The sequence below is a fragment of the Patella vulgata genome, chromosome 1 (assembly GCF_932274485.2).
Source record: "Patella vulgata chromosome 1, xgPatVulg1.2, whole genome shotgun sequence".
Taxonomy (NCBI): Eukaryota; Metazoa; Mollusca; class Gastropoda; family Patellidae; genus Patella; species Patella vulgata.
In genome coordinates this window covers 64,833,750-64,851,550 of record NC_065879.2, presented here as the reverse complement: position 1 = coordinate 64,851,550, position 17,801 = coordinate 64,833,750, and the positions used below count along the sequence as shown (strand labels likewise).

The 17,801-nt window shown below is 36.0% G+C and overlaps 1 protein-coding gene across 3 annotated transcripts in view; it reads left to right on the top strand.

Moving 5' to 3' along the window:
* The window catches only part of LOC126824985 (chitotriosidase-1), a 269,851-nt gene that overhangs the window by 145,634 nt on the left and 106,416 nt on the right, over positions 1-17,801 (top strand). For all 3 annotated transcript variants that reach the window (XM_050554439.2, XM_050554674.2, XM_050554519.2), the window contains exon 3: positions 14,158-14,243. The gene's annotated coding sequence lies outside the window, so the exon portion shown is untranslated. The remainder of the gene's footprint in view (positions 1-14,157; positions 14,244-17,801) is intronic.

Sequence of the window (17,801 nt, the reverse complement as noted above, 5' to 3'; positions counted from 1 at the left end):
TGGATTAAAAGAATGTTAAAGAGAGCATGTAATTAAAGAATGATATTAATGAGAGCATGATATTAATGGACAATATTAATGCGAGCAAAATAGCATTATATCAATTTATTACATTAAAGTTCACGAACGTTATTTGATAAAATGCTCTGCTCATACAAACTACAATATCGTCATAGATGAATCTCGTAGTCATAGATGCATCTCATCGTCAGGAATTTCAGTCTAAAATTTGTTCAGGTAGTTTCAGTATTTACAAAGATATAATGAATTGAAAATGTCACAAATTATGGCATCCTCTGCAGAAGATAAACACTTTTTTTGTGGCCATTTTGACCAATTAATGGTGGTTTTGACTGTAATTTATGTCTGTGTTGACCAAATTTTGGGGCCGTTTTGGTTTAACGCTGTTTCGTGTATATCCCTTTTAATCAATGCGTCGTCATCTTTAAGTTTTGACGTTAAACCGTTATGATGGTAATAATGCTACATTATATTGATAAGACCACGAAATTTATCAATGACATAAATGTGAGCATGATATTATTGAATGATATCGTTGAATGAGACATGGAAATAAATTAAGAGTTTGAAATTAAAGAATGCTATTAATGGCAGTATGAACACAAATGATGTTAATGAGAGCATGAAATTAATTATTGATATTAATGGGAGCATGAAATTAATGAATGATATTAATGAGAGCATGAAACGAATTCACCGATTGCAATCTATCAACAGCCACTTTTATTTCAATATGTATTTTTGTTCTGTAACATAAAATAAAGTACGGTGTTGGCCAAGCTACCCGATAAATCAATGTTATGTTATTGTATGGTGACCTTAAAATTATGTCGTAATTACGAGTTACCTATGTCGTAATTACGAGATAATTATGTCCTAATTACGAGATAATCAGAATCCTTTCTGTTTCCATTCGATTGGCCCTAATGGTATTCTACTAATGTCATAACAATGACATTGGCTAACATGAATCAACCCGGCATTAACAGAGCAACAATTATTTCTTCTCAAACAACGACTGATAATCTAGCCCAAACAGTGTTGTAAGATGAATGCATTGGCAAGCTTGGGGGATTTTTTTATAATGCACTTAAAAATTGAAATCGCTACTTATCATGAGATGAGAATTATTTTTGTAAAATGTATACACTGGCAAGCTTTGGAGAAATTTTTATCATCCACATAATTTTTTTTAATCGCTACTTATCATGCATGAGATGACCGGCCTAGACAGGTACAAGAAATTCATGCTCTTTGAAAAATATATAATTTACTGAATACGGAGCTTAATTAATTAAACATGCATGGATAACATTGAAAAAGAATATAAAGAACTGCATTCCAAAATCAGCTGAAATAATCGAATAAAGTAAATTTTCTTTAAAATTTGTGTTCTATATAACCGAGCGTTCCTAATCAGACACCAGTTTGTTGTTTTGCTGACGCTGTAATTGGACCTACACTAAGCACGCACATTACAATAAAGTATAATCGTTACTATCAATTTTAAGTGATACAAAAGAAAATACTTTATTCAAAACCATTATATAGGCAGAAGTCCAAAAAATATGTATTAGCATAGGTTTGTCAACTGTGTGAACTTTTTAAACAAGAAGTGGTAACGGGCGTCATATCGAGAGTAACTTTCAAAACACTTTGTTAGCTATGTGAAGTGCGAGCATACCTTACATTGTTAGTAACCAGTTACCACACACTGGTTCTACAAGACCGACTTCTGGTTATGTAGTAGGGCATGCCGTCACTTACTCGACCCAAGTCTCTAAATTATGTTGGACAAAAAGTTTAAATTAAGGAAATACATTTTGAGACCAAAATCTTGAGTATATTTTTGTCTTGGTTTTTATTTCGTATAATATTTATCTTTCTTACCTAATTTTCAAAAAAAAAAGACAAACCAACACAAGATTTATTTTCATTCACCTGTAAATTAGGTAAATAAAACTTGATTTAGGATCCTTGGTACTATAATTTATTGATGATTATTTCTTAATGTGGTTCTAGTCAGTTATACATCTTTCACACACACACACACATACCAAATAAGGACTCAATTGCCATATAATGACTCAATTGTATTAAATTGAAGCAGAATGAATACTTCTCAATATTATGGAAATATATTTAGTGTAATTTCATTTATATAACCTAGAAAAGTGATAGACTTGCTTTTTAAAGGGACAATAACACTCTTGCTGGCTTGAAAGCTCCAGAAAATAAATACTATCTCTATCTAAGTACTAGATGTTTAAGTGTCCTACCTGTTGTGTAAATTATCCATTACATCCTATTTTACTTGTCCAGAGGGTTCGAAAATATTTTTAAATCGAAGTTTCGTTTGAAAAGGTTTATGTTAGACGTTTCAAACCATTATGTTGAATTTTTCAAAAATTTTAAATAAGGTGTGTTAAGATGAAATTTGTATCATCAATTAATTGTAATATTCTAAAATAGTACAATTTGTTGATCAGAATAAAGATTGGGACATATTATTCAGTTACAACAAGAGTGGTATTGAGCCATTAAAGATAAGTATCTGCTCATGCCCCCCCCCCCCCCACACACACACACAAAACGTATATACAACACTTACATCGCAGCACTAAAGTGACCCCCAATCTGAACGACAGACTCACCCTACCTGCAGAAAAGTGACTCTGACACAGTGAATAGCCATGATATCCATATGACGTTATCTAAACGTCACAGGTCATGAGGTCACATCAACAAACAAATGTAAACACCATCGTTATGATCATTATCAACATTATGCCTAATTGTGAAAATAGAAATCGCCGTATATTAAGTTGCATAAGCTGTCAGATAGTATGACAGGTTTTTTTTTGGGGTTTTTTTGAAGTCAGGACTAAGTTTAAATCATTACCGTCAATTACCTAATTTAAAATATCGCATTTTCGCCATTCCTCAATATATCGAACTCAGCGAAATCAATTTAATATTTTCATGCTTTTAGTGTCGATTCATAGAAAAATATATATATATATATGGGAAAGACGCCCCAGAAACGTGACTGATCGATTGTATGTGTAATTCGGTGATATACAAACACAATGACATAAACAGAATAAATTATCAAAAGTATCCTTATTTACTCTGTAACATCGTTTGATATAGTTTTGTTTAAAATTATAGTTGGAGATGCCTTCCCGCGTACAAAATGAATGATTTAATGATATATTTGGACTAAAAACATATTTAAACAAATCCCTCTTAAAAAAAATTAATCTAAAAAAGCTACCCAATTTCAAGCCCCCTTGTTTTTCACGTGACTTGATTGAGATGAAATCCATTTTAAGCTTGCTTTTATTGTTGTCCATTTACCACATATCGAAGCCTAAGTAAATTGCTGTATTATCCCCTGTTAACTTCTTTTCCCGCCGTTTATTCGCAGAGTCACACCAAAATTTAAAACTTACAGCCTCTATCGCGTTATTTGAAAAACTACAGCCTCTATCGCGTTAACAATGATTTTCGGCAATGGACCGATATCGCAGGAACGAAAAGTCGCTGTACGCTGAAAATCAATAGGGCTAATCCAGTCATGACCCTGATGCTTCCCACCAAATTTGAAAAACTGCCATCGCGTTAACAAAGTTTCGGACACGGGAGAGAACTCCGAATAAAAAGTCTCTGAACGCTTCAAACCAAAATTGAAAAACACCCGCTAACAACTACAGCCTCGTGATCACAAGTTTTTCGATAAAAGCGCATAACTCCGGAACAGAAAGTCGCGGAACACTAAATATCGATAGGGTTTGTCCTCTCATACATAAGTCGCGGAACGCTTAAAATCAATAGGTTCAACCCAGTCTTAACCCAAATGCGTCAGACAAAAACATCCGTCAAGAGCGCTGAAAATCAACAAGGTTCATCTGCTCATGTCCCCAATGCGTCAAACCATATTTGAAAAACATCCATTTAAAAATACCAGCTCTATCGTGTTCACAAGGTTTTCGGCAAAAACGTCATACCACTGAATATCGATAGGGTTTGTTTTCTTATGAAAAATCAATAGGGTTCATCCAATCATGATCCCAATGCTTTCAAACAGATTTGAAAAACACCCGTTAAAAACTACATTCTCTTTCGCATCCACAATGTTTTCGGAAAAGGGGGCATAACTCCGTAAAGTCGCAAAACATTGAATATCGATACGGTTCGTCCTCGCATGGGCACGATGCTTCACACCAAATCGGTCAAAAACTGTCGTGTTCACAAGGCAATTGTTGACGGACGTAATCGGGAACTATTCAATAAAGTTTAAAATTGCAGTGATATGTGAAATATCATTGATGATGTTCGTGGGCGCTTCACCAAAACATACATGCCAGTTGGTTACATTTCACGTGTCATAACTGAAGGTTTTACTCGTAGATCCAACAAACCGGTTTGATATCCAAAGTAATCTCTAATTTCAACAGAGAAAGGTGCGCCCACTTAAAATAATTTATATTCCAAATAATCACTTTGTTTTAAAAAATGCATTATGTAAGAGCTAAATATGCCTATTGCAGAACTTTTTTCTGGCTTCTAATGTTATATAAATTATTATTTAAACATTTATTAATATGACCAGCCCATAATCAACTTCTAGAACATTGCGTAGCTCCGATTTTAAATAAATTAGAAACCCGCAACCATTTAAGAGTTTAACCACGTTATGTCAAAACTTCAAACACTAATAACTTCTCACAGAATAAAGTGACAGTCATTTTTATTATATTCATTTTGCATTATCTATTTTTGAGGTGTTATAACATGAACGGCAAGTTTTTTTTATCTAAATCTTACATAATGTATCTTTAAACTTCAATTTTTATCTTCTTATTGGTTCTGTGTTTCCTCCGGGGGATTTCAGGGTGAATGAACACCTTTCAGAACGTAAACAAGCCGACATATCTGATGAAGCATTAGCACTATAGAGTTGTTGCGATACTCTTTTTCTTTGTACTCCAACAGGGTACTATGCATTATACTGATTTGAATACACTTCTAACAATAGTATTACATTTTCACGTTTAAACAGCAGAATCTTTCCCGTATTCCACTTAATCTTTGCCATACTCTTGTCTGCATTGTAAGGCATAAGATAATAACCTACACAATAAAAACGAAAACGAAATTTGCGTATGCACCAATTTCTACAAAATATCTGAGTCGTAAACTATCAAAATAAAATTGGAGATTATTTTATTTGATTTTATTACACAAAACTATATATTAATCCTAGTGGTCGAAAACATTCAAAATAGAAGTGAGCGTTTAAGGTAGAGGTGGCGTGCGCTTTAGATTATAAGACCAATCACTGAGTCAACTGGCGTGGTTGCGATTCCTAACTTGTACGTGACAAGGAATAGGGTCGCTAAAATTAAACCATATATTAGTCCCGAAATGGCCTAGTTTGCGTACAGTGGACGATAAACCTATTCCTCTCTCTTTACGTTTAACTCCCTGAAAATTATTAAAGCTATATTTTGTCGTATTGAATCTTAATAACAACTGGACGACTTATTTGATAAAACCCACACATAAATGAACGTTTTGGATATCTAGATAACCGTACATTATTATGTGAAACAAACATATGATAGCTAGTGGCAAGTCTCCCGCTTCATTCAGGAAATGCAGATTGGGCGTCTATAGGTGTCTCCGGCGACAACAATTGCTTTTTAACGCGATAGAGGATAGAATTTTTGACGGTTTTTGAAAATTGGTGTGAGGATTACATACCTAGAGAGGAAGATGACTATCGATGTTCAGCGCTCCACGACCTTTTGTTCCAGAGTTATTCCCGCTTTGATTTCGAGTGGATACTTTCGTGTTAAAGCATCGGCAGCATGAGCCCTATCGATTTTCAGCTTTCCCCGATATTCCGTTTTGGAGTTACTGCCCTTGCCCACTCGACATGGCAATTTTTCATGAACTTGGTTTTAAGCATCGACACCACGAGAAGATGTCATTCTGGCATCATAATTTCTCGTTAAGGTGAAAGCGGTTAGTACTATTGCAGATTTTTTTCAAATTTTGGGTGCATTTTATTTTGGAGGTATGCCACCTTTGTCGAACACTTGTGAACGCAATAGAGGGTACAATATTTAACATATTGTTTTTTAAATTTGATGTGAAGCATTAGGATCATGAGAGGACGGATCCTATGGATATTACACACACGATAGCAATTAAATTTCTTGGGGGAACCTTTTAGATCTTTCCAGATTTGGTCAACATTCAAGTTTTCCTTTCAAATATGCTGCTATGAGACATTGCTTCTGTGTGAGCGTATTACCACTACATGACAGTACTAAATAACATATATACGCAATTTAACAGTAAATTAATTTCTTTTATGAATTCAATCAACAAAATTTCCATAATATCTAATTCAATATCAGTTTATTATTCTATTTTAATTCTTATTCCTGCCTTTGCATGTTTTCAGCTAAAACAAATAATTTTAACGTATACCGCGTTTCCATTTTCATACAAAACACAAATAATAATATACACGCTCTCCACAAATGTCAAGGCGTTTTATAAACTTCTGAGTCTCCATTTTCTAACAGAACAACACAATATACCACTAAACGTTTATGCTCCGCAAATCACAAATCTCAAGACGATCGACTTCATCCGAAAACCTCTAGATTAAACGCCACCCGCTAATTTCAAGACGCACCATTTTCATTTTAAAGAGAGAGAGAGAAATGGGGTTTAACGTCCACTCGACACAAACTATTCATTTTAAAACTTCTTTTAAAACCTATAAACCACTCACAAGGAGTCATCAGTTTTAAATGTTCCCTGAGTAGTCTGTGCCTCAGAGCCTACAAATTATAAATACACGTAGATTGCATAAACACACACATGTACAAAAAAGGCCTACATTATCCAGAGACATCATTGCTTATATTTTGCGCTCCCTTAGTTTTCTTTATACGACCCTTTTATTCTTTTCTTACTTTTACAGAACATTATTGTTAAACCCTCGTCACACTAAAGGCGGAATGGCGTCAGAATATTCCAATTATTAGGGCCCATTCTTGTGGAGAAATATTCTAAATGCACTATGAACGCATTCTAAATATTCTTACGGCATTCCAGGTCGTTAAGTCTAATAAACCGTAGATAGTAAAACGGCACATCGTTCTGACCAAATAATAAACTGTGTACATAATTTTTGAATCGAGGTCAATGGCTCCATAAATATTCACCGAAATTCTTACGATATTAAATAGGACACATCTTTATAACAAAAGAAGAATTAGTTCAGTTATGTTTTATACTGTATCGTAACAGAGAAGGGGGTTGTCAGGGGCGGCTTACCACAAATTTAATAATGATTACGGAGCCAATATTTAGTGGATGTCCCATAGGGCATTATAGGTATAAAAACAATCAGCACATTTATAGTAGCAGGTGTTCTGCAAAAATGAACATATTCCACCTCACACTTTCGATAGTATAGAAAATATCAATAGAACAAAAGATACATCCTGATAGCAATGACACATAGAATATTCTCTTCTTGCCAACGATACGATCTGTGTGCAAAGAGTATACACTATCAAGCTTAACGGGAATTTAAATTGTTAATTGTTTAAGTCTCCTGCCACTCAGTTGCCAGTATCAAAATACAACTTGTACGTAACCCAAAATACATTTACATGTATATCTTTCGAAATACCTCAAGGGAATTCTTTCTTTTTTTCATCATTACATTACAAACCAAGTATGAGTACTAGTGCACACGCCAAGATACTAACGGGAACCCCACTAGCTGACACTGTAGTTGAACTTGTTTAATTTGTGGGCTTATCTGGGAAATCAATGTGGTCATTACACATATCCCATTTTCAAATACATATAGGTAGAAGATTAAAAAGATAGTAGTATCTTTAAGGAAGTTTCGACTTGGTCTTTAGGGATGTCTGCTATTTATAAAAGGGGATGGACATTAGGTAAATTATAGTTGTTAGACAGAATAGGAATTTGCTCCATTAACGAAATTTTAAAGGTTTGATTTAGGTACAGATATAATTGTCAATTGTGTTGGTCTGATAATGTTATTTTGAATTTGATGGGGTGGCTCTGTACAGTTATATCTTCCGACTAGGTTCATCTATAGGTATGAAATGCTAGATGAAGACAGTAATTCCACAAACAAAAACAAACATAGAAGATTTCAATGAAATCGTTTATTGTATTTTTGACCATGTCAATATCTCCCATACCAGTTTGATCAAGTAAACATCCCAACTTTGAAAAATAGGTTCCATCAGTTTACTTCTCAATTATTAACATATGAAAAATATTATAGATTAATTATGAATTTCTTATCGTGGTAATGCTCAAGGTGGCATTCTGGTGTGACCATGTAGTATAATCCAGCTTTTGTATACGGAAGTATCCACTCAGTAAGCTGGTGACTGGGGTTATAGTTGTACTTAAAAAGGAAATTAACTAAGAGATCTTTGCTATCGTTAAAACATCACCAAAAACTAAGCGAAATTGAATAACCCAACAATGCGATCTTCCATAAATCAGATGAACAGCCAAATCAAACCAGGGAGAAAAGGAATACACACGAAGCATTAAAGGAGACAAGTCTCTAAAAACAAAGTATATAAGGAGCATTAAAGGAGCCAAGTCTTTAACTCATTATCATCCACACGAATCGCGTGCCAGATTGCTTTCGAGCGCCATTTGTGATGATGCGACTCGATTAACGAGGCTAAACATATCCCACAGAGGACCTCTACCCGTGTAGACTGGAATAACCAGGCGCCAAAGACTGCCATTCAATAAATGCTAGAATGAATGTGAGTTTTAAAAAATGTTTTATTTATAGAACGTTTACTAGGCTTCCTTGACTCCACAAACCAACTATTTTGAAATCCTATAGTGTTTTCCCACAATGAACAATCCCACCAAATTTTAAAACTCTTAAGAACTCTGGCCTGTAAACACACAATACGATAGACACACAAAACGTGGAAATACACCCACACAACAGCATATCGGAAATTAAAACTCTGAAAATATATCCCTTATGTCCACAACCTTAAAACAATCCGGCAAAAATTGTTTTTCGTGAAAAGAAAAAAAAAAGTGTGCATTATTTAGAAGGCTGGTTCTTGCCATACCCCCACTGCTTCACACCAGATTTGAAACAAATCCATTAAAGACTGAAGACTCTACAATGGGGGTGGGGGTAAATGTTGAATATCGATAGGCTTCTCCCAATCATGATTTCAATGCCTCACATCCCATATAAAAATAATACGTTAACAATTGTAGCAGCTATGACATCCACAAGGTTTTCGAAAAAAGGAGGGAAACTCCAGTACGGACAGTCGTAGAATATCGATAATGTTCGCCCTTTCATCAGTCCCAATGCTTTGCACCAAAAAGTAAGGTTTTGCAATGCTGAATACGTACAGCATTTGTCCTCACATGACCATACTGCTTAAATTCAAATTTAATAATATTTTAACAGGTATAGCCTCTATCGCGTTCACAAGGTTTACGGGAGACTCTAGATAGGGTCTGAATTCTTCAAACCAAATTTGAAAAAAGATCCATTAAAACTCGAGGGGGCCGGGGGCGCTCGGGAACGCTGATTATTAAAACCGTTCAACCCCTCCTTACTCCGGTGCTTCCCACCAAATTTGGAATAAACAATCCGTAGAAAATTATAGCTTCTATCGCGTACAGAAGGTTTTTGGTTATGAGGACATACTTCTGGTACCGATGGTCGCGGGATCGTGAATATCGATATGGTTGGACCTCTCCTGGTGCTAATGCTTCCCGTCTTATTTGGAAAAAATCCTTTAAAATCTATAGCCTCTATCGTTTTTATAAGTTAGGTCAAAGGGGGTAACTCCCGACTGTAAGGTCACTGATTATGGATAAAGTTCGTCCAACGTTTCCCACAAAATTTGAAAAACGCCCATTAACAATTATAGCCTGTCCTCTTATGACCCTAATGTTTCCCACATTTTAAAAATGTTCGTCAGAAACTTGCTTCTATGGCGTTCACGTAGCAGTTGTAAACGGACCGACCGACCGGTTGACAACATAATAACATAGGCCAGGATGAACAACCCCATTACGTTTTTTTAAAGAAAAATTGACCGGGGCTATTGCTCTGTATCGCGTTCATCGGATTTAAAAGTATCAATTGAAAGATAACTCAAGAAAACGGATCGAAATTTACAATCAACAGGGCTTCTTTCGGAATAAACAACCTCTAAGTGTTTTTAAAAAGGTATATCGAGAATAGCTCTGATATGTGTGCTTTCACAAGATTTCATTAATGTAAACGGGCGAACCTGAAACATATCATTATTGAACTCTTAACCTGCTGGGTGGCCACAAAAACTTTTAGTCCAGATTAAAATTTACAATAAATATATACGTACAGTGCATCTCTCCAATTCCCACACTGTCCATTTTAACACCTATCCCTCTTTACTTTCACCTTGAAATCATTGTTTATTTTCTCTCTGTACTGAAAAAAAAGTCGCTGTCAGTGAACAATAGTACTTCGACTAAGTAAAATATGCAAGGAAAATATCCAGGAAACCCTATCACCATTGTAAAGGGATCAGCGGCTAAGAGGTCTTATCTAGTTGGCAGCAGATATTTTTGATTTGATAGTAGTAACGTCATGCATGAGGAAAGCCAATTTTAAAAGCAGCAACATTGGCATAAAAAGAGTCGTGGTCACGGTGGCTCAGTGAGTAAGTCGTTGGCTCGCTAACCTGGAGGGCCCGTGTTCGATCCCTGTGGTGCAGAACAGAAGACCTGGAAAAAGTCAACGTATAGTCGTTCGGATGGGATGCAAAGTCGAGGTCCCGAGAAAGTTCATCGGAAATTCCTGGCGTGGCTCCCTCTTGTCAGTGGTGCAGGACGGAAAGTCTGGCAAGGGACAACGTATAGTCGTTCGGATGGGTTGAAAAACCGAGGCCTTGTGTACGCATTGGCGTGTACATAATACAGCCCAGTCGGAGTGGGGCGCTAAACCCCATTTAATTTAATATGCTAACTCATAATAGGTCGATGGTGTTTAAATGATGTAATAACAATACAATACCAGTGGATTTAATTTGGTCCAAATATGGGTTTCGATGGATCTAACGTTCACAATGCCTATTAGTTATGCCTATCTAACCACACAGAATTATTTAGATCTAAAGTTACCTGGTTCGTGCACAAAATCGAATTATATAAATACAGATACTTAACATTTATGTTAGTCCCATTAATGTGCTATTGTAATCTTAAATGCTTTTTTAATTCTTTTACAAATCATTAACTATGTCCAAACTGATTATTTGACGCCATATGAACTAAACTAATGTACATGAAATCATCAGGATTATCCGGTGTGGTTCCTCCTCGTTTGTGGTGCAGGACGGAAGACCTGGAAATAGTTAACGTATAGTCGTTCGGATGGGATGCAAAACCGAGGTCCCGAGAAAGGTCATCGGAAATTCCTGGCGTGTCTCCTCTTGTCAGGATGCAGGACGGAAGGTCTGGCAAGGGACAACGTATAGTCGTTCGGATGGGTTTGAAAAACCGAGGCCCCGTGTACACATTGGCGTGTACATAATACAGCCCAGTCGGAGTAGGGCGCTAAACCCCATTTAGTTTAATTTCATAAAACGAGTAATAACAGACGCTAACTCATAATAGATCGATGGTGTTTAAATGATGTAACAATACAATACCAGTGGATTTAATTTGGTCCAAATATTATCATTTGGGTAAATAATATTATGGGTTTTGATGGATCTTAAATGCTTTTTTAATTCTTGTACAAATCCTTAACCATGTCCAAACTGATTATTTGACGCCATATGAACTAAACTAATGTACATGAAATAGCAAGACGATGGAACCGCTGCAGATGTTAAACATGAAACCAAGTTTTTTAACACATGGTTCCACTTGACCCAATTCCATTGTTTTGCACCCCCACCCCACCAATAGTCGTGCCGAACTAACCCCGGGGACCAGCAGCTGAATGGTCTAAATTGGTATCTGGTGTTCTAGCCCTAGGTGTCCTTAAACACATCACACCCCTTTCTGTTGTGGAATTCAAATAGCTAAAAGATTGATTTCTGTTTAATTGTGTGAAATAGTTTTATTTAACATCCCATTTCAATGAAGTAATAGTATCGCCAACATGTTCGTTTACGGTCACACCTGTTGGAACCACCAAGCAACCATTTCCTTGTAAGCAAAATTGGCGTTACATAAGGAATACAAATCTAGTCACCTTTTAGTGGGTCGCTCATAATTGATTAGACCATTAAAATATAAATTGAACACTCGCGTGTTAAAAGTTACAAAATGTTTACCGACAATTGGTTTATATTATTTTATATGTCAATGACATGCCCGAAAACAAATGTTTTTTTTTAAACAATACACACATAAAAGCTGCCGGTGGGTGTATACTTAACTTAAGATGTTTTGCTATTGGGTTTATTTTGTGTTAGCGGACAAATCTAGTGGATTGTCTACTATGTTATGTGTTGCTAATTATAGCAAGGGTATACTTTGTATGTCTTTGGAATAGCGTTTGTGCTAGGTTTTGTTTGGCATGTTTTGACTTTAGCGTTTTAATTAATGTTATGCATGTTGATGTATGTATAAAAGTTTGTAACTGGTTGTTGGTAGATTAGTTCCTTTAGGAACTGCCTCTGATCGGACTATATCCGCTGACAGTTCCTATCGCTTGCTATATAGCTGCAATATAAAAATACGGTAAAATACCGCTCTTCCGAGCCTCTGTTCTTAAGCTATTTTGGAACCCGTACCTTCTATTTTTCACCCTGAATGTTTATTTTTCGCAAAAGGAATCATTTCTCGTCATATTTGACACAAATTTATAATAATTCAACACTATGTTCAAGTAGAATTTAGTGATTAAATAATCAGGCGGTCTGCGCATGTTTGAGTCTCGTAATGGCTTATCAGTTTAAACGTATTTTGTGTATGTTTTTAATCGCAAAATTCTGCTTGAAAATACTGTTGAATTATTATATACATGTAAATATGTGTCAGCTGTGGCAAATGATTCCTTTGGCAAACAAAGAAGAATCAGGGTCCAAAAAGATTCAAAAATAGCCCTAGACAGAGGTGGGGATGGGCGGTATTTTCATATAGCAGCTATATAGCAAGCGATAGGAACTGTCAGCGGACAAAGTCCGACCAGACATTCCTTAAGGAACTATTGGTAGACAAAAGTGCCACTAGAGAGTGTGCTATTCTGTGTTATATTAAACCCTTGAAACATTCAACATAATGTCATCGTCCGATATCTACCACTTGCTCATTTTATTACATATGCTTAGGTTAGATTTCAAATGTTTCGTTTGAAACTACTGCTCCAATTTCCGACAGATTGTTTACACCAATTCTACATGGTGTCGTTTAAAATCACTGTTTGTCTCACATCTGGAATATCCCATAATGTCTTTCCGCAAGTCATGTTTTGTAAACCTAAGTAACAATCACCACGGTTCCGTTTTTTTGGGGGGTAACTGATCTGGCCGAATCATACCTAAGACCAACGGATGGATATGAGCGTGACGGTTGTAATCAACGATGACTTATTACAAATGTTGAAACGCTTCGTCGATGTTAGAATCATTGTGTGTATCGCACTTCGCTCATTATTCACTACGTTATTCGTTATACTAACCAACACGGTGCCGCCCTAACTTGTGCAATATCAGAATAACAGTGTCCGATATTTCCATCGCGATGATGACACATGCTATTTTAAAAACATCTAAACTGATCCAAGCTCGTGATCAACGTTGTCAAAATGTTCAAATAATTCATGATCAATATTACATATTGATAATTTAGTTCCTCAATGTGGTTATTACTTAATTTTACATTAATTTACTTTTTTTAAAAAGTCACATGTTCGTCTATTTGGTAGCTAAGAAATGCTGTAATGTAGTATGTTCTGATACAACTGGTGTATTGGTTGCATGGGCTTAGTCCTAACACCTGCTATTGTGCCACGGGACTGGTGGTTGATGCTTTGTGCCAAAACACTCTTCTCGTATTTTTCAGGTCCTGAATAATTCTTAGTCAAGCCGACATGAAATAAATTGACGTTAAATCAGTTGGCTTAATTCCTCCTGCTGTTGTACAATAAGGTAGGTATCGACTTTTATTTTACTACTAGTTCTTTTTGATATATAAAGTAATATAAATACATATAAAATATATTAACCATTATGAACAACGGCTTTCCATCAACATGACACATCCATAAATACAACACGTTTACCTCAAAATAAACCATACTAACTTATACGAACATCCCGTAACACAGAGCATTTACCAACACAAGACATATCGAAATCACACTGCCATTCCATATAAAAAGATAGTGCCTACACGCACGTAAAAATAGACATACATCGTTTTTCACCATCTACAAATACATAATAAATGGGTATCTGGAACAGCAGCAGTAATATGAAGTTTGTATAAGCTGAAGTAACAAAACATTCTGGTCCGTAAGTAGGCTATAGGCCTGAATAGTAAGTATCCTTTTAGCAAAGGTAGTTGTCACGATAGGACCAGCCTAAAAGGACCCCCTTTACAGATGTATGCTTATTGTGTGGCCGCCTTCTGGGGTTGTTTTGTTTAGAGTGTACTTGGTCCTCGTTTTGTCTTGCACTTTGGATGTGTTATAATACAGTCAGTGAGAAACCGGGTGCTATAAGGCATGAAATCTATCGTGTAACAGCTTTCTTAAAACAAAACATGGGGTTTGAATGCATGTCGCCTACTTCATGGATAACTGAAGATTTGACAACTAATGCAAAAGAAAAAAAAAGTTTGCTCCGCCTTCTTTAAGTAAGATATGTGAACTTCTCAAGCGAAAAGCGGTAACGGGTTTTCAAGTATACCTTGCCTTGTACACTCGATAGTTGTCAATTCAGTACAAACTGATTTAAGGAATCACATTTGTGTTTTGTTAATGCTTGAATTATTTAGGCACAAATTCAAAGTTCTTGTAATTTTCGATCTTCCTGAAATAACTGTGTACATTGTGAATGCTCGGATGTGACTGTAAGATAATTTTCCTCTCTCCTCGCCCAAGATCATCCATGCTTTAAGTAACGGATAGCATCTGCTGTCGATGGGGTATCACGCATAGGGAATGCTTGATTACTGCATGTCGTTGACAGTGAATGTTTAATTGTCGCAAAATATTGACAGTGAATGATTCTCGGTTGCGAGAGTGATTGAAGGACACAGTGTATGTTAGTTTGCAATACACGGGTAGTTAATTATTGCTTGATTACTGCATGTCGTTGACAGTGAGTGTTTAATTGTCGCAAAATATTGACAGTGAATGATTCTCGGTTGCGAGACATAATATTGTGAGTGATTGAATAACATAGTGTATGTCAGTTTGCAATACACGGGTAATTAATTATTGCTTGATTACTGCATGTCGTTGACAGTGAATGTTTAATGATTCTTGGTTGTGAGTTATTGAATAACATATTGTATGTCAGTTTGCAATACACGGGTAGTTAATCATTGCCGTGCCTGACTGCCATCAGTATTCTGCCTTTCATAAACACATTATATTTATAAGGACTTGACTATTTCACCAGGGGTGCTTTCTATCGTCTCATATTTTGAAATCAGTTTTTGATAAATGTAAGCTTTGCACGGTTGCTAACTCCTGCTGTTGTTTGTGTTTTTTTTTTTTTTTTACTATGTCATGAAAATATGTCACATGCAACAGTTTCCTTAATCATTATCGACAGACGCTCACGGACCCTGGATTTCAATCATGATGGGGTATTAATCAGTATTATCAGTCTAAATAAGTACATGACTGATGCATAACAGACGACTTCTCAGTTGCTGCAGAAATACTTTCATTATTTACATTGGGAATGTGGGCCAGAAAATGGACATTGGGTTAATTATATCACAAGACTGCAGTCACATAAACCCGATATTGAATGCCAAAAAACACAAAATTAAATGTAGATATGTTGATTAATGTACTAATTTATTGTTGCAAAACATATAAGTAGTGAATGTCAATGAATATTATATCTGCATAATGTGATTAACTTGATAGATATGACACGGCTAGTTACTGTCCAGTTGCAAAGTACAATACAGCAAACGTGTTGTTTCTTGGCTGTAAATATTTAAGTAATGCCAATTTTGTAGCATGTGTTTTGACATTTTATGGATAATGAATGATTGTATGAGATAAATGGGAAGTGACTTGTGGGGGGGTTGTATTACATGAATATTGAATGTTTGGTGGATAAATGGTCAGTGTGCTTGGTGACAGTATCTTATGGATAGTTGAAGCTTGCTGGATGAACATTGTACTGAATGCTTGCTAACTGCATGTCAATGAAGCGAATGTTCGATGGTTGCATATTAATAGTAAATCAGTCATCATATAAAGATGTAAGTAAAATATCTAAACAGCAAAGTGTGTGCGTGGACGACATGCAATTTGAATGATTTACGTGTCCATAGCATGCTTACTAAACTATTGTTGAACGAGTGTTACAATGGCAGAATGGAATTATTGGTAAGTAATGACTTAACACGTACTTTATTGGATGCTTAATGATTGTATCGCATTTGGACTAAATTCGTCCTACGTGGATGCTTGATATGCATAGTGGTGGTTACCTAAAATGGATAGTGAATGTTATAATGGATGCTTAATGATTGAATGGGATTAATGCTTGATGTGGATAGTGATGGTTGCCTAAAGTGGATAGTGAATGTTGTAATCTATGGATGCGTTATGACTGACAGAGTGAATGCTTGATATGGATCGTGGTGGTTATAAACTATGGATGCATAATTGCAGTTACCTAAAATGGACAGTGAATGTTCGTAATCTGCGGGTGCTTAATGATTGTATGACATTGAGAGTGCATGCTTGGTATAGATAGTATGTTTACCTAAAATAGACAGTGGATGTTTGTAATCTGTGGAATGCAAATGCTTGATAATAGGATTACATTATTACTGACCGCATACGGTTAACATTTTATGGACAACATTAAATGCCCGGTCAATGAGTGTTGAATTTTAATAGGGTTTAATTCATATGCTCCACTGATAATTCCACCAAGGTTTTATAATTTCTGCCAAAAGATCTGTGCGAACAATGCTTAATCTCACTGAAAACGTATCTAATTGCTAAATGAAACCCGGAAGAGGAATGGAATCGCACTATGTTGGGCATCTTTCATAACTAAAGCTGCTTGGTATTGACAGACGAGTGAATAAATGGTGGCTGTGTATACGCGAGTCTATGGTATCGATGACGAATGCTTGGGAGCTACGCATGGATGATTTATGCTTTTAATAATGTTGGATGCCGTTGGGTATCTTGACTGCTTGGTATTGACATGACATGCTTGGTATTGACAGACGAATGAATAAATGGTGGCTGTATATACGCGAGTGTATGGTATCGATGATGACTGGAAGCTATATGGCATCCACCGTGGATGACTTATGCTTGTAATAATGCTTAAGTGTTGGATGCCGTGCACTGTACAAGATCCCTTGTTAAATGAAACCACTGATAATGCATTGGGGTGTTTACGTGCAACAATTTGTAAACGGATTATTGGGCGACCAGATACGTTTCACTGCCAGCCCCACAGATGTAAGGTAGTTTAGTTAAAGATACATTATGG